This window comes from Saccostrea echinata, unplaced genomic scaffold (assembly GCF_033153115.1).
Source record: "Saccostrea echinata isolate AGI-Se365-2 ecotype Australia unplaced genomic scaffold, CSIRO_AGI_Sech_v1 ptg000064l, whole genome shotgun sequence".
NCBI classification, from domain to species: domain Eukaryota; kingdom Metazoa; phylum Mollusca; class Bivalvia; order Ostreida; family Ostreidae; genus Saccostrea; species Saccostrea echinata.
In genome coordinates this window covers 6,025,988-6,050,000 of record NW_026889813.1, presented here as the reverse complement: position 1 = coordinate 6,050,000, position 24,013 = coordinate 6,025,988, and the positions used below count along the sequence as shown (strand labels likewise).

At 32.8% G+C, this 24,013-nt stretch overlaps 1 long non-coding RNA gene across 1 annotated transcript in view; it reads right to left on the bottom strand.

The window, feature by feature from the left end:
* Positions 1 to 24,013, bottom strand: part of LOC133175949 (uncharacterized) — a 37,122-nt gene that overhangs the window by 3,062 nt on the left and 10,047 nt on the right. The window contains exon 2 of the long non-coding RNA XR_009719357.1: positions 13,304 to 13,403. This is a non-coding gene — a long non-coding RNA (uncharacterized LOC133175949). The remainder of the gene's footprint in view (positions 1 to 13,303; positions 13,404 to 24,013) is intronic.

Sequence of the window (24,013 nt, the reverse complement as noted above, 5' to 3'; positions counted from 1 at the left end):
GAATAGTAAAACCGAAACCACACTTCTTATTTCCGAGATGTTATTTTTGAACTTAATATTGGTTTGACTTTTGACCCATCTCATTTAATCACAATGCAAAATTATCTTTTATTAGAATTCTTGAAAATGGTTGATTCACTTCCAGCACACTTACTTTCTTTAAACAGATCATCCAGTTTGTGAGAATCAGTCAATCACATTCTAATTTATTGTCTCTAATTTACCGACAATTTTTTTTTTTTTAAATTCTTTTAAACAAATTTAAAACAATAATCACAACCACAACCGATACTTTTTGTCCCTAAAATTTATCTTGTTTTACATATTACTTTTGGAAGAGTAATTGTTGTCTCTCAGTATTTTTTACTGGATTTGTTAGTGAGATTTTGGCATTTGTCCGTAAGATTTCACTTTCCATCGAGTTTACATATATTACTAGAGAACAACTACATTTCTGATTACCAAAACATTGTTTACTAACAAAGAAAAACATCATACCTTGCTTTCTTTCGAGGGGTTTCTATCATTTTTTATGACATGTTTTGGCAACCTGACATCACATTAGTGTTTGAAATCCTTCTCATTTTTAGTGATTAAAAAGCGTCAAACTGAGACAGATCATAACGAAAATTAACTGCTAAAATCCAAACGAACGAATTTCTGATTTCCGTATTTTCATTAATTAAAGCAAAACGTGAGACATATTTTGGACTTAAAATCTACAAAATATGGCGAAATCGTAAGAGTAAACAGGTCTGGAAAACTGTCATCCCAGATATCCAGACAATTGGGGTACCCTATATGCAATATTTTGCAATGACGAAGTTCAAAAGCTGGTATTTTTCTCCTAAATTATCAAAAATAAATATCCAAGTAATATGCACATCTCTGATTCATGTACAACTGATCTTCAAAACAAAAAGTTCCTAGCTTGAAAACTGAAGAAATACCCTTTTGGCAGTCACCCGCTCACCATTTTCACCAACTGGGTTCTTCCTTCAGAAAACAGCTGACAAAGTCCTAATAATCTCAAAGATTCCACCTGATGCACACATCAATCAAAATTGTAGCAATTTCATTGGATTTAACCTTAATTCTAGGATAAAATCACTTGTGTTCTTCTGTGTACAACCATACAGGTGGTTCTATGCAATAACAATATTTCATAAGTGGTTCTTAAGCCTAGCAAATTGTTTAGTCAAAGTTAGGCAATTCCAAATTTTATCTATATTTAGCGTCCGCATTGAAACCCCATAACGGAAAAAAAAAATAACAAAATCAGGAGTCCTGAGACTGATTATTCTGGTTGAAAGCCTTTGAATTCTATCAATTTTTTTCTAAATATTTGTCTACAATATGTCATGTTAAGTATTTTTTAAGGATTTAATATCTTGAAGGATAGAAAATAAATTAATAAATGAAATTCTTGAATGATGTCATTTTTATGACTATAAAGTCTTTGTTTTATTTTTCTGGCTAATGTGTTTTTTGCAAATAAGTACATACAGGTAGATTTTTTAAAAGATGGATGGATGCTTAACAGAGAGAAAACTTGGAATGGCCTAATAAGTAATCTTTAATTTTAAAAAGACATTATACATGAAATGATAATGAGTGTTCTTTCTAATATGCTTTTATTACATTATTAAAATGTGTTACGTACATGTATTCACAAAATGTTTTCACCACGGCAAATGAAATACCTGTTGATAGCAACCAGAAATTCTGCATGGCAACCAAAACTAGAAATATGTCCATAGGACATGAATGCCCCGCCGATGATATATTAGTAATGCAACATTTTAACACAAATTGAGAAAAGTGAGGTCAAGGTCAAAGGAAAGGTCAAGGTGAAAAAATATTGATGCAGTTGAATAGCTTACATCAGTATGTATCAGTATATGAAGTTTGACACTAATTTAAGAAAAGTGAGGTCAAGGTCAAAGGAAAGGTCAAGGTCAAAAATTGTTGATGCAGTTGAAAAGGATACATCAGTATGTATTATCATATGAAGTTTGATAAAAATATTATGAATGGTTTCTTTAAAACTGAGCTAAACACTAATTTAAGAAAAGTGAGTTCAAGGTCAAAGGAAAGGTCAAGGTCAAAAAATATTGATGCAGTTGAATAGCTCTCATCAGTATGTATCAGCATATGAAGTTGACACTAATTTAAGAAAAGTGAGGTCAAGGTCAAAGGAAAGGTCAAGGTCAAAAAATGTTGATGCAGTTGAATAGCTCTCATCAGTATGTATCAGCATATGAAGTTTGATAACACTATCTTTAATGGTATCTTTAAAACTGAGCTAAACACTAATTTAAGAAAAGTGAGGTCAAGGTCAAAGGAAAGGGCAAGGTCAAAAATTGTTGATGCAGTTGAAAAGGATACATCAGCATGTATTAGCATATGAAGTTTGATAAAAATATTATGAATGGTTTCTTTAAAACTGAGCTAAACACTAATTCAAGAAAAGTGAGGTCAAGGTCAAAGGAAAGGTCAAGGTCAAAAAATGTTGATGCAGTTGCATAGTTCTCATCAATATCTATCAGCATATGAAGTTTGATAAAAATATCTTGGATAGTTTCTTTGAAACTGAGCTTTGAACAGAGCTAAACGCAAAGTGTGACGGAAGGACAGACGGAAGGACGGAAGGACAGAAGGACGGAAGACGGACATGACAAACATATATGCCCCGGCCATATTCATGGCGGGGCATAAAAATATTGGGTTGCCATTTACTGATTTAGCCACCTGAGAGCAGTGACTTGGAGCATTCTTCATTTATAAGGATGTTTTATCAAATAATTAAACAATTGCTTGTTTTCAGTTTCATTAAAAAATTGTCACTTATTTAGATCCGCCAACCGTCACCACTACCATACTCTCTTTTTTGCTATTTCACAGCTGTTTATTGAACACGAAAATAGACTTTTAAATTAATTTACAATAATAACTAAGCAAGTGAAATCTAAGTATAGTTTACAGACATAAACTCATACCGAATGTAATATTAGTAAGGGGAGTAAGTATGACGTCTACTGCAGACATTTTGGAATTTATTTGCAAAATTTATTAATATTTAATACGTATAGATTTTTAATATTACTGTAATTGCATGGGTACATTATTACATACATATATAATTTATTTTCAGTGAAAAATGTTTTTTTTTTTCTATAGCAACATTTTAAATATAAAGTAAAACAAAACCAAAACATAGGTAATCAGAGATAACAGAGCTCACCTAAATGAATGTTGTCTTTAAGTAAGGCAAAGTCCCACACTAAACTAATAATCTAGTAATGTGTATCCCTAGATGCAACATTTATGCAATTTTGGTCTGATATGACTTGCAGTTACTTGGGAATGGACTTATCTAAAAACTTTAAACTAGTCACTCATCCAGAAAATGTAAGTCAAATCCAGCATCTGAAGCAAGTTTGAGAGTGTTCGTCCCTTGATGCATCACCTATGCAAGTTTGGTTCAGATAGGCCCTATAGTTACTTGGAAATGAGATCTGCTCTAAAAACTTTAACCTGTTCACTCATCTGGAAATGTAGGTCAGATCCAGCATCTGAAGCAAGTCCAGTAGTGTGAATCCTTAGATGTATCATCCATGCAAGTTTGGTCAACATAGGACTTAAAGTAACTTGAAAATGAGATCTGCTCCAAAAACTTTAACCTGGTCACTCATCCGGAAAATATAGGTCAGATCCAGCATCTGAAGCAAGTCCAGTAGTGTGCATCCCTAGATGTATCATCCATGCCAGTTTGGTCAATATAGGGCTTATAGTTACTTGGAAATGAGATCTGCTCCAAGAACTTTAACCTGGTCACTCATCCGGAAAATGTAGGTCAGATCCAGCATCCAAAGCAAGTTCAGTAGTGTGCATCCTTAGATGTATCATCCGTATCCTCCATGCATCCCTGATTAATATAGGGCTTAGAAGTACTTGAATAGAAAACTACTACAAAAACTTTCACCTGGGACGCCAATGCTGACATTGACAGTATTACATAAGCTCCCCTAAATTCATTGAGGTGAGCTAAAAATCAAAACAACAGCGCATGATTTGAATACTTTCCCCAATAACTGTCCTTTTAAACAAATTCTCATTGACCACTACACTACCATGCAGTCACCATGCAGTCATATAAATTTCCATTTAAACTGCTAACATATCTCAGCATTAAGTAATTGTTACTTGTCAGTATTTGAACTTTGAATTTTTAAGACCCCTGTGAAAATTTAAGTGGGTAAACTAAAATTTCAATGTAGAGTGAGTCTACATATCAAGTTTTTGCAAGTTAGTGTCAAAAAGAAACATTATTTCTGAATCCATTGCCTTTCATTATTTCTTTCATTAAAAACAAGACTGAAGAGACCCATGGGCCATAATGCTCACCTAAGTAACTATGGCCCTTCTGTTCTATATCAGCAGATTTTTCCCCACTATATTCCTATGTAAAATTAAGATAATATATTATGGCCCCACCATACCTTTAGCCCCATCCTACCCTCAGGAGTCATGACTTGAAGTCAGGAATGCTTCCATATGACTAGTCATGGCTTTGCTGTGAAGAAGATATTAATTTTTCATAAAAGTTTCATTGGCCATTGTGGCCCCATCCTATCCCTGGGGATCATGATTTGAATAAATTAGAATCTACACTACCTGAAGGTCTAATCAAGTTTTTATTAACTTGACACTGAATGAAAGAATGAGTCAAAATGTTCTCAGGTTACAGTTTGGACTATATTTTGATGCAAAATATTAACCTTGACTATAAATAGGTCAAGGTCATTTTTTTCAATGACACAAGCAAGTAAATATATCTACTTTAAGATTTGTAGCTGCATGAGTACAGTGGAATTATTGTTTTGATCCCTGTGTGTCTTTTGTTGCCCAAAAGCAAGAAAAATAGGGTGATCAGGATCAGGCCAAAAAAAATAATGGTCTTGTTTCCTGCTACCCGACCTACCCTATTTTTTTTGCACCCGACCCTAAAGTTTTTTTTTTTAGTTTTGGAAAGAAAAACCGGGAATTTCAGGCATTTCATATTCCAAAACTGAAAAAAATATATACCGTAAAGTCGCGTGTATTGGCCGCAATGGTGTAAAAGACGCACCCCCAAAGTTGGGGTGAAAATCCTGAAAAAAACGCAGGTCCTATGTAAAATGTGCATCCAAAAAATGCATAAATTGGATGTGACTTTAATTTTTCTATTACAGTAACTTAAGATAAAGTAGGAAGATTTACGAAACTCAAACGAAAGTAATAGGTCAGCTTTTTTACTCTATGGATTATAAGTGTCCATGTGTAAACATTTAAATTTAATCTTTTTAATAATAATCTAACCAGAGATAATAAAAGAAATACCTGATTATTTTCTTTTTAAATTAATTCCGCATGTGGTATGAAGTTATATGCTTACTGGTATAATGCATAACAAGCACGTGTCAGTATTTATGTAAACAAAAATCATACCCAAGCGATATTAGTGTCAAAGGTTTGGCTTCGGGTAATTAAACAGTTCTTGGTATCCATCGATAATTATTTTAGTTAGCTAGTGCAATGAACAATCAGTGCTGTGACCATTATGACGTGCTAAATGAACATATTAATATTTATGTCTTATGAATATTTTCTTGAATGTGCTTGACTGTATTTTACAAATACGTTTTTATATGTGCTTCCAACTGAAAAATGTTTTAATAAAGTTCTTTTTAAAAACGTGTTACAGTCCCTGAAACGTTCTACTTTCCCACTTGAACGGTGAGCGAACGGTGAACGAACGCTGAACGAACGCAGAGCGAACGGTGGGTGAACGATGTGTGAACGCTGAACGCAACTTGGTGAACGATGTGTGAATGGTGAACGGTGAGCGAACGCAGAACGCGAACGGAGCGCAAACGCGAACGCAAAGTGAACGGTGAACGCAAGATGAACGATTTATTCGGAATGCCTCTGATCTTTTCCTTGCATTGAAACTATTCTATTGTATGTATGCCTGGTGCTAAAAAATAAATGAATAATAAATAAATAAACAAATCAATGTCCTAAGAAAGACGATACATTCACATTAAGTAAAATTATTAATTTAAGTTTCTTACAATATTTTCTGCAGATATGTACGATGTTCAAATTCAACTTTTTAATAACACGATTTTTATCGCTGTAAAACATTGTAATTGTTACCGAACGCTGTAGTAATCTAGTTGTAAAATAAATATGTTTATTCTTATTTGATATATAAAATCATAATATATAATGTGGATTTTAGAAGAGCAAACTACGGGCTCATAGAATGAATTACAGCGGTTGTAACAACCATATATATATTTCCATGCCAAGGCGATTCCGTGTAAAAAAAAATGAGAAAAAAATATTTTACAAAGGTATGTGGACGTATTGCATAAATACGCCAGTATTTTAAAATTTTAATTCAATAATATACTTACATGTATGTGTCAGTTTTATTTTTTATGATGATTTATTGAGCAGACTTATACATGTATCTGTAGACATTTCCCGGCCGTGATTATACTCGGACAAGATGATACAAAGGGGCAATATTATTTGTTATATATTAAATTTTCACAACTTGATATTTAAGTAATATGCTGTCATAGTTTTTATTAAACAGACAAATGAGAGAGAGAGAGAGATTCGGTTTTAGCCCCCCCCCTTCCTCAAATGTTTGTACCTATACCAAACAAAAATTCTTAATTTTTTTCCCCAAATATATCAGGCAATGAAAGTAACCATTTTTATCAACAAATCCATTTGTTTTACAGTCACAATCGGTTTTTATTTTCCTGCTTCAAGTTGACACGAAGTCCACGTGCTTGACCTGTCAATCAAAATCATTCGACACTGTGCAGATGTGAATGTCTCGTCACACCGAATGCAAAGTGTTAGTATTTCCAAGAAGTTTTAAGTTAAACATTTTTTCTTATCATTTCTAGATCTGATTCCAACACTTCTAAAAAATAATAAATGAATAAAATACATTGGGAATAAACACTTGGAATGATTAAACCGCTTGAATTTGAAACATATTCCCTGCCAATTTAAAATATCACCGCCGACACATGTATATTTTGAACTACTATTGTTTAATGACTTTGTTTTGATGCATGTTTGTTTTGAGTCTGATTTTTTTGTGCTACAAAACACATTAACTTCTTTTTAAATGTTAATTAAAATATACTGGACATACATGTACTAACTAAGTAACCGATTTAGGGGAAGGGGGGGGGGGGGTCTCTTAATCATATCGAATGGCAAACATATAAAGATACGGTGAAAAATATCATTACTGGAGAATCAATTTGGTTATATTAATGATAATCATGTTATAAAGGCATTTCTCTCTCTCTCTAATTAAAAACTTTATATATGTAAAGTAGAAAAAACTTCTATAATGTATTTCCTTTTAAACAAATTTTTTTTTCAATCCACACTATCAATTTAATTCGCTCTAAAGATATTTAATTAACTGGATATCCACAGTACTGTTTATAATCCTCAGAATTAGTTCTAACATGTATTTCTGTATTATTTGAAAAAAATGTGTTAGAAATAAATATTTCCGTATTTCTGATAATAATGATTCTTTAAACACGATATGTTAATTATTAAATTTAAAACCTGTAAATCCTTACTTAAAAAAAGATAATTAAGTCCTTTCACTTCGGAGTTCCGAATGGCAATAAAGACTGAACGATACGTGAACGCTGAACGCAAGGTGAACGCAAAGTGAACGAACAAAGAGCGAACGGTGAACGTTTTGTGAACGGTGAACGCGAGCGCACGGTGAACGCTGAACGCAAAACTGTGAACGGAGAGCGAACGCTGAACGCACGGTGAACGAACGGTGAACGCACGCTGAACGAACGGTGAACGAACGGTGAGCGAACGGAAAAATGGGAAAGTAGAACGTTTCAGGGACTGTAATTTCATAGCAGGTGTTGAGGTGATAATTGTTAAATAAACAATAGTCAAGTCCTACGTGACAACATAGACTGAAGTTATAAATAGCAATGATGCGACAATAGAATCCCTAACGATATGCACCTCTAATTGCATATCTGAAATTTTAAAAAAATAAAAATAAAATATAGAAATAAAGATAATTCAGAATATATCACGAAGATTATAGTTGTTGACTCATTTATAGGTATTAATATATCTATGTCTTAAGCGACATGCAGTTCTTGTATATGATATAAGCGACGGTAGTTCAAAATGGCGGAATACGCAATGGAAATAAATCAAAAACAAAGATCATTTTCATTACGATTTTATTTATGAAACAATTATCTTTTTTTCAACAGATAGGGTAGATGTATATGACTACAACAGGTAGGACTGACGTTTATGACTCTGAAATTAGAGTAATAGTAATAAACTTTGACGTAATTGGTTATAAAGAGTAATCAATTCAAATGGATCGTAAAATGATCCTTGGCACTGAGAAAGTGATCTGGAAAAAGGGGGTTGTATTTTGTTCTGATGTATTAGCGCATCCCTAATTTTAAACAATTTTCTGAAGAAAAAAAGTGTGGCCAATACAAGCGACTTTACGGTATTCAAGTGGTATTTCATGAAATTCTATGTTTTAAATATGGACTTTCATAAAATACCACTTGAGTTGTGCATCAAAAGACATGAAATTTAATTTTAAAAGATAATACTTACTTATGACATGTTTAATTTGGTTTTGAATTAGTTGTTCATATCCAAAAAATACTGCTGGTAAAAATGAAATAAAATTAAAAAAAAATAATAATTTTCCTACCTACCTACCCTGTTTTTTTTTCCAGGCTGGTAGCAGGAAACAAGACTATTATATTTTTTTTTTGGCCTCAACAAAATAATTAGTTTAGAATTCATTAACAGTTCATAAATTAGGTTCTAATCTCTTCCCCATTTATCACTCTCACCATACAGTATATTAACAAACTATCAGTGCTTCTGTACTATTTTAATTCCTTGTTGAAATCTCTTACAATGGCCTATCTTGGTCTTTGATGAACTTTTAATAAGACAAGTTATTTTTGTCTCATTTTTATTTATCTATTACTTACAAGTCTACCTGATCATTAAAACTATGACAGTACTTTTTGTATTATGCAATAAAAATTCTTGCATAATTCTCCTATTCTATTAACCTTTCAAGTACATTATTTACAGTGATTAATAGCGATTCTCTGTAATCACTTAAACTTCTTTGCCATGCATGGTCACCGATTTTGATGAAACTTCGCCCATTATTACAACTTGACACCAGAAACATAAATCAAATAAAAGTTTGTTGCTATGTGTCTTGGTTGCCATGGTAACAGCCAGATAAGTTGAAAAAAATTGAGATTTTCAGCTTCTTTAAATTTTTATTAAGCCTTAATAAAGACTAAGAAAAACAAACAAACTATTCTTACAAAAGCATGACACCTTGTTGCCACTTATGCTATAAATAAATTATTTAGAATTTATCTCTAAGTAAGTGGTAACCATGGGTACATTTGGAATACATTTGAGATGCTGAAAAATGCTGAAAACTGCTCAATATTTATTAATGATAGATGTAACATGATTAAACTCAATCAACAACCAAAGGAAAACAATAAAAATATTTGACCTTAAGTAATGAGGTATTGGCAATATTATTCTAAAAATAACTTTCATTGTTGCCATGGTAACACAGTGTAACCATGCAAAATCTGTTGCTAAGATTGGGTTAATGCTACTATCTTGAGGGAAAACAATAAAATTCATGACTGGCACATATACATCCTTAGGACCTTGCAACACCAACAACATAAGAAATATTGGGATTAATTGTTACTTTGTAGCATAACCATGGAAACAATGTACCAGTTGTTTACAGTGATATTTTTTTGCTGTTTTAGGAATTTACTTAGCTTTTAATCAAGAAACATATTATTTGACTCACCTTGAATAGTACTTATCTAGTAGAACTAAAGTTGAATACCATATATTGATAAAGTTTGTTGAAAAATACAACACTGTTGCTATGGTTACCAAGAAGGGAAAATGTTCGATTTTGTTAATTGATATCAGTTTTAAATCCTATGTGCCAGCTTTTTGCATCCAGTTAGAGATTGGGTGGTAGTCAAAATTGAAAGTCGGGTTAGTTGTTCATATATATCAATCATAAAAGTTTTGGGAATCTACATACAAGGGTACGTATCCAAGTAAAACAAAATATTTTTTCAGATTTTTATGCATATTTTTTCGGCTAATTCCATAGAAATGCTCTATTTAAAGAATTGAATTTGAATTTTTTTGAAATGTGAAAATTAGGCTCACACCAGCGCCTTTAAAAATTGATCATCAGTTATATAGAAATATGCTTTTTAAAAGGATAGTCTTAGAATAAGAATAAAACACTAAGAAAGTAAATTTAAAATAACTTTGTGGTATTAAAACCATGGCAACCATTGCCAACCTATAAAAAATATCATATTTCGTCCTTGGTATATGTTACAAGGATCTCTTGTCTATTATTTGCTTGCATTTCAACCTATAATTGTTTTTATTCTTAAGTGTATGACTTTATAAAATTAAATGAACAAAATAGTAACGTATGTAATAGTTGATTTATCAAACATGTTTATCATGCATTTAAGACATAAGGCCTTCAACTTTCAGAAACAGTCATTGCCACTTGTTTGCTTTGCTGCAAAGGTTAACTGTCGGACTCTGAACATGTTGAAAAATGCCATTTTTCAAACTTTAGGACATGTTGCTATGGTAACCATGACACGTAGCAACTAATTTTTGCCTGATTTGAGTTTAAGGTATCAAAGACTTTTATCATAGAGAGTTTGGAGAAATTCTGAGACTATGCGTGCCACAGTTCCTATATAAAAGTTAAGTCATTACAGAGAATGGCTCTTAATTATCAAAAGTAAATGGCAAAGGGGAATAAATACAAATTAATAGAGCCCTGGCCAGGACCAGAACACTTGACCAAATGGTCCAGATGTTCAAAAATCTGGTAAAAAAAAATACCCTTCCTTATTAAAACTTTCACTCTTTTTGCCTCTGATATGCCCAGGTGCAGAGAAGAATTTTAAAGAAATAATGCATTTTTACTACAGATTCACTATATTCACTATATTATCAATAGAGCCCCCCCCCCCCTCCCCACTGAGAAACACCAGAGCCTCTCACCCTGGGACCAGAAGTTTGCTCATCATAAGTAATCACTTTGTATATCTGCTTAACACTAAGGAGCAGACAGGATTATTTAATTGAATTAATGCATTTTCACTACATTATCAAGAGCCCACCCTTACACCAACACAGCTGACCCAGGGGTCATGAAATTCACTACTCTGGAAGAAGCACTCTTGCTCATCATAACTACACACTTAGCTTCTTTGCTTTTTAACCAGAATATTTTCAAAGAAATTTTGCTTTTTCATTATATAATCAATAGAGCCCCCCCCCCTCCCACCTTTTCACCAGAACCCTTGACCCTGGGGCCATGAAATTCACAATTTTGGAAGAGTCACTCTTGCTTATCATAGCTATGTATTTAAATTTGTTTAAATAATACCCTGGGGAAGAGAAGAAGATTTTTAAAGAAATAATTCACCTTCACTATAGGATCTATATAACCCCACCCTAGCGCCAGAACCCCTGTCCCTGGGACCATGAATTTAACAATTTTGGAAGAGGCATCCTTGTTTATCATAACAATGTACAAGTTTAGTTTGCTTAAATAATACCCAGGCGAAGAGAAGAAGATTTTTAAAGCATTAATGCATTTTCACTATATGATAAATAGAGCCTGGCCCTAATATCAGATCCCCTGATCCAGGGGCCATGAAATTCATAATTTTGGAAGAGGCATCCTTGCTTATCATAACTATGTATTTAATTTGTTTAAATAATACCCAGGAGTGGAGAAGAAGATTTTCAAAGAAATAATGCACTTTCACTACATGATCTATATAGCTCCGCCCTAGCACCAGAACCCCTGACCCTGGGGCCATGAATTTCATAATTTTGGTAGAGTCACCCTTGCTAATCATAACTATGTATTTAATTTGTTTAAACAATACCCAGTAGTAGAGAAGAAGATTTTCAAAGAAATTTTGCTTTTTCACTATATAATCAATAGAGCCCCCATCCCCACCCCTTTACCAGAACCCTTGACCCTGGGGCCATGAAATTCACAATTTTGGAAGAGGCATCCTTTCATATCATAACTATGTTTTTAATATGTTTAAATAATACCCAGGAGTAGAGAAGAAGATTTTCAAAGAAATAATGCACTTTCACTATATGATCTGTATAGTTCCGCCCTAGCACCAGAACCCCTGACCCTGGGGCCATGGATTTCACAATTTTGGTAGAAGCACCCTTGCTTATCATAACTATGTATTCAATATGTTTTAATGATATCCAGGAGTAGAGAAGAAGAATTTCAAAGAAATAATGCACTTTCACTACATGATCTATATAGCCCAGCCCTAGCACCAGAACCCCTGATGCTGGGGCCATGACTTTCACAATTTTGGTAGAAGCACCCTAGCTTATCATAACTATGTATTCAATTTGTTTCAATAGTACCCAGGAGTAGAGAAGATTTTCAAAGAAATAATGCACTTTCACTATATGATCTATATAGCCCCGCCCTAGCACCAGAACCCCTGACCCTGGGGCCATGAATTTCACAATTTTGGTAGAGGGCTCAATGCTTATTACAATCATGCCAACAGTTTGACTGCTTGATGTCCAGGAATAAAGAAGAAGATTTTTAAAGATTGCATTAATTTTGGTGGTTTTAGCCCCATCCCTCAGGCCCCAGGGGGGCAGGGACCATGAAATTCACAAATTTTGTTCCCCTTCACACATAGATGCCATATGCTAAAATTGGCTGGAATTGGTTCAGTGGTTTCAGAGAAGAAGCTGAAAATGTTCAAATGTTAACACACCACACACGATGACAGACGAAAACAGATAGCAATAGGTCACCTGAGTGACTCAGGTAACCTAAAAACATACATACAGTACTTCATTATGGTCAATATACATGTACATGGGCAACTTTGACATGTTTGAGGACACATTTTGTGGATAACTAGTATATATATAGAGAGAGAGAGAGAAAGAGAGAGGGGCACTAATCTGATGGTTGATTTACCTATTGTTGGATGTAAACTTGTGAATAATAGTGCCAACTCACAAATCTCCATCAAGCAATAATGATTACCTAGTAATGGCACTTATGTACACTTAATCATATTGTACTTGCTCTTACCAATAATGTCATTTATCTGTCTGACTTCACAACCAACTTTGTCCTTCTTCATCTTGATGTGCTGCACTGCATCTTCCCATGCTTCTTCCATTGATGTTTTCTATAAAGGAAGTACACAATTATTCCACAGAGCATATAAGAAACTTAAATTTTAACTAGAGCCAAGCTCGTTGTTGAAGCAACGAATAGGTCTTCTGTTGGAGCTGCAAACAGGAAATAGTGACTATGAGTTAAGGTCATGACACTTTCTCAGGTCATAAGCAGTGTTTGAAATAACCCTGCGCCCGACCGCCTGAGACGCACAGACTTTGCCGCGGACGAATAGATTTGCACGTATCAAAGTCCAACTGGACATGATAAAATTTGCCTTGAATTAAAAATCATTTATTTGATAAATATCTCTCAAATCAACTAATAGTATCAGCAGCTAACTGTAACAAGTAAAGGGGTAGAATTCGACAGCCTATAGATTTGGGATGGAAGTTTATGGTGATCGTGCCCCATTCACATTATTGCTAAAAACATTTATATAAGCCTTTTATTTTCTTGGGCTAGTAGAGTTTTGGCAGGGCTGACAACTTCACTAGCGGTCAGCCCTGCATGTCTGGCTAATTCTACCACAAGTTTCAAACACTGGTCTTAAGTAACTATCTTTTTATGAGGTATCAACTTCCAATGTTTCACGGGTTCCAATAGATCGAGAGACTTAACGAATTTTACAGTTTCTCTGTCAGTGACCTTGAGCTGGTCAAAATGACTTTGCATCAAGGCCATGACACACTCTGGTTATATCTCACTCGGACCCACCTTGTGTTTTTTAGAGTCAAAAGGTCCCCCCCTCCCCCAAATGGGAAAAAAAGATGTAGACTTATAGGTAGGAAAGTGCCTTCTCCATCCATCCCACCCACCAAAGGAAATAGGTTTTTCAGTGTTTGGAATTTGAGGAAGTTGATTAGGTTTTTTTTCCTTTTTTTCTTTGTTAAAATATTTCTGTCAGTCTGACATTGGTTGGAACTGATGTAGAACCCCCGCTTCCCAGAAAACAAATTTCTGGATCTGCGCCTGTCGACATTCATGCAGTAGTGATGCATGTGTAAAAAGATTCTGCATGTCTATCATAACAATTCACAACTTCTTGTAGTAATTTTTTAGCCGTCTTTCATCATTTCTGATGCTGATATTCCATGCAGTTGAAACAAATGCATGTCACCATTTTAAAAAATCTGCATTGATATCATATCATATTAACTATTATTTATATCTAACTTTACACTCTCATTTCAAATGTTTTACACAAGCATGCACATGTATGGACTGAACTTTACACTTGTTATTTGAGCTACAATATATTTACATAAATTTTGTCCCCTTTCCATTATTCTAACGAGTCGCAAACAATGAAGTTTAATACAATGTCTTCAAAATGTACGGTAATGAAATATTTCGACCCCCACTTATCCCATCTTCAACAAAACAAAACCAAAAAAAAATGGATGGAAGCATTTATAATGCTTACATTTAGGTATTTATAAGTGTCTGTCACGTGATCAACAAAGTCATGTGACATCACAAAAATGAATTATTATAATAATGATTACACGCTCATCACAAGTTGACTGCAAATTCATACATGGATTACAAATTGAAATTAAATCTAGCTCAAAATAGAATGTATATTCGGACAGCCTTAACATAGCTGCGTTGTCCTTATAGTAAGTGAAATATCAAAGATTTTTAAAAAACATAATTCTACGTAAACTTTAAAGTAACCTTGAGACTATGGTTTTGGTGATGCCTTGAAAATTTTTAATCTACAGCATATCCTCATCCTTATGTGTAAGTTTGATGATAATCTGCCCAGTGCTTCTAGAAAAGAAGATTTTTTTAGCAACCACTACTTTTGTTTTTATAATCCCTAATTATCTCCCCTTGTTTAAGGGTCACATCCCCAGTTTTTCTTTTAAATGAAAGCCTTGGGCCAAGGATACTCCATGACAAAGAACTGGGTACGTAACGTATAACAGAGCGGCCCTGTCTCCAAATTTGATTTCAGTTTTTTAAAAACATGCCTACGATGTGTCCTTTCAAAATCCTTTTATTTTTTTTAATTATCACAAACCGTTTTTCCGTCAGAGGTCTCGAAAAATGGGGAGTTTTCTTTAGAAATTACAAATTTTGATGTGATTACATCATCATGGCATTTTTAACGTTACGTTAAAAGAAATCTGTAAATTCTCTGAACTGGAAACTAATTACTTTAATATGCCTTATGTTCCAGAAAACAATTTTGAACTTTTATTTCAATTTATTGTGATGTATCTTTGATATAGCTGGAAGGAGTATGATAATTTGAAGGAAAATATAATTTTATTACAAACGATTTCGTCAGACAAGTAATGAAGGTTGATTCATCCATACAGACGAGACAAGGTAGTACTTCTTTCAAAATTGCGCTCGTATCAGATTTATCATTTTTTATGTAAAAATTTCCTAATGATTTCTTCAACCATTTACCGCATGAAGTTATATTAAAAATTTTAAAGATACATGAATCAATTAAAAAGAAAATTGGAACATTCCATATAAAGTAGTCAAAATTGGATTTTTGGCAATGAAAAAACCATCAACACCACTCCCCCCTTTTCCATTCCAACAAGTGGCAGTGCTATTAATTTCGGTTTTTTTTTTTGTTTTTTTTTTTTTTGATAAACGTATAAATTACTCACTATTACGTGGTTACGAGGTGTTTTAAACAGCGTTAAAAAAATTTCTTTGATGTTAGGATTTCTTTTATAGAACGTTATTTATTCATTCCAGTGGATCCGCTTTACTGCATAGTTCATGTAAAATACACTAACCAGGAATAGTCCCCAAATATACTTATGTTACATTAAAGTTTTAGAATTCATAGCATTTAAAACTAACTATTATGAATTCTAAAACTTTAATGTAACAGTTAGACACAATCACTTTCTATGTTTCTACTTTCTATGTTAAAACCACATGAGGGGACAGGTTATAAGAGTCCTGATTGATGAGGCCATTCCAAGTTTTTTCTTTGTTTAGCGTCCATCCTAAATTCGAAAACCTATCATCCTATCACAGACTAAAAGGGGAAAAACATAACATTTTCAGAACAGCTCTAGAATTTCTTATTATTATCATTTGAGACCTCTCCTCGCCATAAAACTAAGTTAAACTACTAGTTTATTGAAATAAAAAAAAATGATACACCACTTAAAAAAGAGAGATGTCAATCCCAAAAGAGTAAAATGCATTTCAGAGATTCGTATTTGTTGACTTAAATTTGAGTTAACTTTGTGTTTGCGTTTCAAAGCTTTGTATTTGTTGATTTTAATTTGTGCTTGTTTTTAATTTCATAACCTCAAAACCGCTGAACATAGAAAAAAAACTTGGAATGGCCTTATCATAACTTGAATTACAAACCTTGAAAAATTTTGCTTCAAATAAAAACCGTGAATCTCCGAAGGCTTTTAAAAAAGGGGTGTGCAATTTGTTTGGATCCATTTTTCGATGAAGAAAATATTTTATATAGACAAACGCTCCACTTTGCATGTACATACTCATTATTTGATAAAACAAAAATTACATGCCTAAATCTGCGTAGTGAATTCGACAGGAAATGCACACGGATTCTTGGGAAGGGATTCAGAAGCCTGTAGTACACTCTAACGGGCATAATTCCTCAAACAAGTTAAAACTAAAAGTTATAAAAAAAAAAATAAGAATGTAATATTGTGTGTATGATTTACATATAGAGTTTATCCACGTCTGCGATGAAAATCTGCGCGTATCGTCTTCAAAGCAATGCTGCATGAAGCGGCAGACATTTGCATTGATATCAATCAGTAAAAAATCAATCAACAGTCACAGTCGAGTGGGGAGCCACGGGAAATTGGAAAGGGATGTATTTAGTTTTAAATCAAATTCTTGATATAATTTTTTTATTGGTACTCATTACAGTACATGTATAAATTGATTATCAGTAACCCCCCCTTCCACTTCTATTTAAATAGAGACAAAATACAAATAAACGAAATGCAGAATAATAGAACACTCACACAAAAGAATCAAAATTCACTCTCACGTCCCTTTTTATAAGCTACATAGAGATTTTATTTCTAGTTCAGTTATCAAATTATACGAAATCTGATGTTATTTTGTTACTTGTGGAAACAATACACAAAACACGTCACAGTGCTTCTTTATATAGTTATCCTTGCCATTCCCGGATTATATCACTAGCTTGATTATGTTTCTTTTTCATGTTAGTGTCTGATAAATAAAAATCTTAAAAAATATACCTAACAATTGCGTGACGATATATCTAGTCATCTACTAAGACAAAAACTGCATTAAAATAGATAAAGATTTTCTTTAGAACTCCTCCTCATGTTTACATGTTACACAACCGTAGGTAAGATATTTGATATATTTTGGTGACAATGAAAATTTTATCACTTTCTTTGGATACATTAACTCTCTGGGGCATTTCCTTCACAATTCTGTACATTTGTCCTTGTAGTAACGATAAGATACTTTCAATTTTTTTTCTGGAACGGATTATCATCATAGACAGACGTTTTCACAGAGGTGATATTGGACAGGACGCTCCTCCAGCCCCGATGAACATCCATTGGATACTGAACATATTTCCTATGACATACTTAATGTATTATTTCATGGATAATCTGGATAAAATCCTTTTAAAAATACTCGCTTACTTCAAGATTAACAATAGTATACATGTAGTTAATATGTACATTCTTTTTTTTATACAGATAACTATCTATAAAGTAATCTTTTTTTTCTTTTTTTCATTTCAAGACTTGGAATGCCTTAAAAATGTATTTGGGAAATAATTTCTGAAAAAAAAAAATCGAGTTAAACCATCGATTATGGAGCGGAAAGGGGGATGTCTTGTCCACAAGTAATGTATGATCGTTTCTGTATTTCTTACAGAACTGGGAACAGATAATCTTTATTCAAAGACAATAAAAAGGTTGATTGTATCATGTTTCACTTAAATTTTCGTAGAAAATGCCGAAAGCGTACACCCCTGTATACGTTTTTTAAGCCTTATAAACTTGGTCAACATAATTATCTAAAATTCCCTGTAAATTATAAATTAAACCCGATTTTACTTGAAAACACTGCATGATGTCAATATTCCGATCAGCATGATAAATGTATATATAATTAATAAATATAAATACATGTAAGAACTTTTCCATTCCCAGCTGCAGACCTTCAATAAGTAAATGTAGGTCGGCAGTAGCAGATTTAGAAGTATTTAGTCATATATAAAACACTTCCTGATTATGAGATAAAACACTAGAGAGTAAAATCCTTTCTGACATAATTAATTTTGTCAAATAAAAATCTGGAACAATACAGTGACAAGGAAAACAAGTTTTGAAAAGAAATGTTCAAATGGTGACTGCTATACGCCAAGCTTCCCATCTACCTCCCCCCTTTCCCCGCCCCAGTTATTAGCTATTGTCTTTTTATATTCATGAATCCCAGACATATATAAATTGAGAATGAATAAAACATTCTTAAGGAAGCTGATGCTTTTCCATAAAAAGGTTTAAAAAATCTTTTCTTGAAGTCAAATAAAGTCAATGTCCACTATGAAGGAGGCACGCGTTTTAAATGGAGGTACATGTAGGATTAAATGTAAATTAATAGTCTGAACCATCCCAACTTATGTCGTTAAACTACTTCTTTACACTGTAAATATTGATTGAATATTTATCATAGTTGCGAAGACTGGAGAATTTGTTTCAAGTACATTTTTCAACATAATTGCTCTTTGTGACGTCATTTTTTTCAATGCATTACGTCATTAATTACATGTAATGTCCCATAATAATTTTCACTGAGAAAGGTTTATATGGTTTTCATTTCCATAAATTGTATTAAATTAATTTTTTTCAAATGCAGTATTGAATTTAAAAGACAACAAAAAGATAATAAAGCCTTCAGATGTAGAATTAAACAATTAATTTCTTTAAAAATATAGATTTTTTTGTGGAGAAAAAGTGACGTCTATCCAAAAATGCAGCATTTTTAACTTCAATTTTTTGTAAAAACGGATGTGGCCGCACTTTTGTAAAGTTATTTTTTCTCTTTAATATTAGAAATCATAGTATATTTGTTCCTTCTGCAAAGTTTCGCATACATACTCGGATGCAGCCATATCGAAATATAGACTTGAAGATGAGGAAAACGTTCAAAATAGGGGAATTCCGGAATATTAGACCGGTTTTGAACGTTATATAAATGAAAGGGCACGTGAGTTGAGAAAAATTGATTCCTATTTCACACACAGGGAAACCTTAACAGTGAATTGATACAATTGATAAAATGTAATTGTGCGTTTAATTTTTGCCGATTTTACAGGGCCGTAAATCGGTCTTAACGTACCCAGTTCTTTAAAAAAAAGAATGACTAAGGGGTTCTTGAGATGTGGGCCATTTTCCAAAAAGAAGAAGGTACGGTTTGGGCTTTATTGTGCCTTTAAAATTTAATGTTATTAACATCATTCATTTTATTCACAACTCTCTAAAATTCTCATAAAGAGCAAGAGCCACGAACCATCAAAAATGGCCCTGTCTCAAAAAGTAACGGGGTTTTGTCAATTGATAGTGTAGACTTTTAGCTTTTCTTTGCCGTTTTTCTTTTTTCGATATCGATTATATTTTTTGAAAAAGAGAGTTTGAAGTATGACGGTGTTTTAAAAGAAAAATGCTAGTAGAACGTCATTTTTTGAAACGTAACGTCGTAGGGCGGAAAAATTACCTTGAGCGATTTTACATATGTGACTTTGAATTAAAACTAGTATTAATTGGGATAGATATTTATTATCTTACTAATAAACTTCATAATTAATTTAAGACAATTAAGGACAGTTGGAAATTGATTTCACATCGCAGTCTTGATGGCAACTGCGTGTTTAACTGATTGAAATTTATAGATACATGTACAGTAAAAATAATCTGTGTTACTGTCTCGGAAAGTTTTCACTCTACCTGGTCCCTATGCTAATATAATTTTTAAGAAGGAACATTGTATTTCTATCCCTTGAACACATTTTTGTGCGATGCATCGCTCCTAATTACATGTAAGTATTGAGTATTGAACATCATTAAAAAAAACAAACGACTTGCTTCAAATGACGATAGCCTGTCCAACTTAGTTTTCCGGACTTTTTCCTACACGCCTGCAAATATTAGCTGATCTTTGGAATGCGCGTCCAGGCACGAAGTTTGTTTTTCAAAGTGGCCTTGGGGAAGAGGGCAGTCAGAAAAAAAAATAACGAGATACCTGAAATGATCTTAAAACGAATGTTTCTAAACTGAAGAACTACAATGTAATTCAATAAATGGATAGAAGTAATTGCAAAAAAAAAAAAAAAAAAAAAAAAAAAATTGTTAAAATGGAAATAGACTTTTAATGCGAAATTCTTAGATCCTTAACTTGCGAGTATTTTAAGATATAAAAGTTCTAAATGATTTGGAAAAAGGTAGGAAGTAAAAAGTTGGAAAGACTTGTTTCTAATCCCTTTATTCATTTAATTGTAACAATATTTTGAACGTCGTTTTCGAAACAGAGACATAGATTAATTGAAAAGGGGTGTCGCAACTTATCAGAATGGTTTATTAAGCAAACAAAACTCATCAAAACATTGTCGCCCTAAATGTGAGTTTCTTTGGAATAATATGGAATACATTTCCAAAAAAATATTCTTAAGAAAGATAAACCTGTTAAAAATCACTAATTCAAGGCTAAAGCAGAAAATAAATCAGCCCTGTTCATTATTTTATATTTATCGATATTTGCTAGAACCTCCCCCCCCCCCCCCTTCTCTTGCAAAATATTCGAATATTTCTCTCCCAAATATCTTAATTGCAAGGAATTTGTAAAGATAGAAATCTGCGAAAATTATATGATTATTTTTCATGTAAATGTACAAAATAATTAAACTTGAGCAAATATTCGTTTTTAGCATACGTAACTATAGTGTAAAATTCCTACTTTCGATTTCATTGCACATAATGGTTTTTATGGTTTATAAAAAGAGTAGAGCTGCATTTATATTGCTGATATGTGCAGGCCCGTAGGAAGCAAATTCATTTGGGGGGGGGGGGGGGGGCCTCAGCCATACATTTTCAGTTGACAGTTGAGGAGGCACTACCAAAAATTTCCTGACAAGCAAAAAGAAAAAAAAAAAGGTCATCAGACGTTTTTATTGAGGGGCACAAGCATATAGTATCTATGTTTATGATAGTAATCTATATATCGGCAAAATTATCACCCCCCTTCCGGTTCCTACGGCCATATGATGTGGGTCACAGTCATAAGTGAAAGACATGTACGGGTGTTCATTTATCCTTGTCTTATTGTCCTGCAATCTGCGCAAGATTGATTTTATTCAACAAAATCTTGCTTAAAAAGGTAACACCCTCAGAAACAATAAGAGCTGTCCCTATATTTTCTTTTCCGTTTTCTTTATGAAATAGTTTTTTGTACACAGTGGTGGCGCCGCACCAGGCACCCCTCCCCTTCTCACTGAGAAAAAAAAATGAGAGGAGTAGGAAAGTATAAAGCAATTTTCAATTTCTAGATTGATTTCAATTAATAAACAATAAAGAAATTTAAATTCAAGACAACTTATGGGATTAAACTTTAAATAATTACATTAATTGCAAGTTTTGCTGTCATTAGTTTGTGACCCCCCCCCCTTTTTTCAACCTCAACTGGAAGTCTTGAATCTACCCCCCCCCCCATAAGTCCTTTTTACATATCATGACACTAATAATTAATTAATACTGAGGAAGGAGGTACAAGTGTACTACACCAGAATAAGCTGACAATAGATTTAAAAAATATTATTATTTCATGTATTATAAAAAAAAATCTACTTCATTGGGTATAAAATAACCAGTTATAAACAACTTACGCTCATACGTTTCAAAGAATATATTCTTGGTTTATTGTTTTGAGTTTTAAAAACATTTTAAGGAATCTCTCTCTCTCTCTCTCTCTCTCTCTCTCTCTCTCTCTCTCACTATGAGATTTCATGGATAAAACAAAACTGCATACTTACAGAAATGGTGGCAGATATAAAAAAAAACTTAAGAGTAATTTATACGTAGAGTACTTTATTTTATTTATTTCTATTCTTTATTTTGTCTAAATAGATTTAAAACCATGCACTACCCCCAACTATCTGACGATCAGAAGCATAAATTATTTATATTGTGATAGTAACAATAAAATATTTGGAGCACAGTAAAAGATGCATAAACATTTTATACTGGATTTCTAAGACATACTCTGATATTTTTTATGCATTTTTGCTCACTGGGGTGTAACTGAATTATGTTTCACAAATGATGACAAAATCACTTATGTGTTATATGTACACATGCATCATCAATATCCTCTCTTCGAATTTATTAAATGCAGACATATTGAAAAATATATAATTATGCTTTTGAAGCAGGATGGAAATTCACCCTTTTGTGTTACATGCATAAGAATCATCTCAGAGGATTTTTTAAAATATACAGTTATTATATCGATAGCTTATATATGCTGGTACAAAAGAATATAGTTATAGTATATATGCATGTGTGTATCGATTCGGGTTTCGTCAAAACACTTGCACTTGATGAACCCGCGCCCGTGACCTAGATTCTGTTTAGCCGAAATGTAGATGATTATCCAAATGCGTTATTTAATTCCTTTTTTTTTTTTTTTTAAATTTTCACTTTGCACAGCAAGCTATGTTTTTATTATTTCGTTTGTTTTACAGAGGTCTAGCGTGATATCTTTGCTACATTCTCTTTTAATTTGTTTACAATTTGAGTCATGTCTGTTAACACGCACAACATTATTAAACTTGTTGCAAGAATATCAAAAATATATAAATAAAAATAAATATATATTTAAAAAAATGCTTAAATATAAAATTGTAGGTCTAATAACAGCTTTAAAATAGCAGGCATTGTGGGGGTGGGGGTGGGGTGGGTGTGTTAAGGGCAGTAAAGAAAACAATTTGGCGTGAATTTCTGATAATCAATAATCTGATGGTATCATCCAGTTGGGCTTAAATCATACAAATAATGACAGCATTCCAGAGCATAAAAACTTTTCAGCAACATTCCAAATAGTTTAGAGCCTTTATGACGTCATAACTGACGTATTATTAGTAACGTCATATATAATGGACCCATATGTATTCACAATAAAAAAAAATGTTTTGCCAGATATTTATTTTAGAAAATGTTTATTCTTGAGTTTTTTTTTCCACAATAAGCGTTTTAAACGAACAATAAATTGCTTTTTTCGCATATTTTGTGAAATTTATAATTTTTTATTGTTGTATGAATTAAATGTTAACGATTGATTCACAAATTAGTGATTATTTGATGCATCAAAATTTAAATATAAAATCAAATTTCATATTGGCCACACCCACGAACAACAACGATAATAAGCATAAAGATTTGTATCGGCAATATCTATATCTATGGTAAGTATAAAAGTTGTTCTTGACTGTGGCCACAACTAACTTTGGAAAAATCTGTCGAAAAATCGGCATTTTTTAACGCTTTTATCACACCATCGCATGTTCCAACCGTCGCACGTGCCTAATGGCGCATTATTTAACAAAATAAG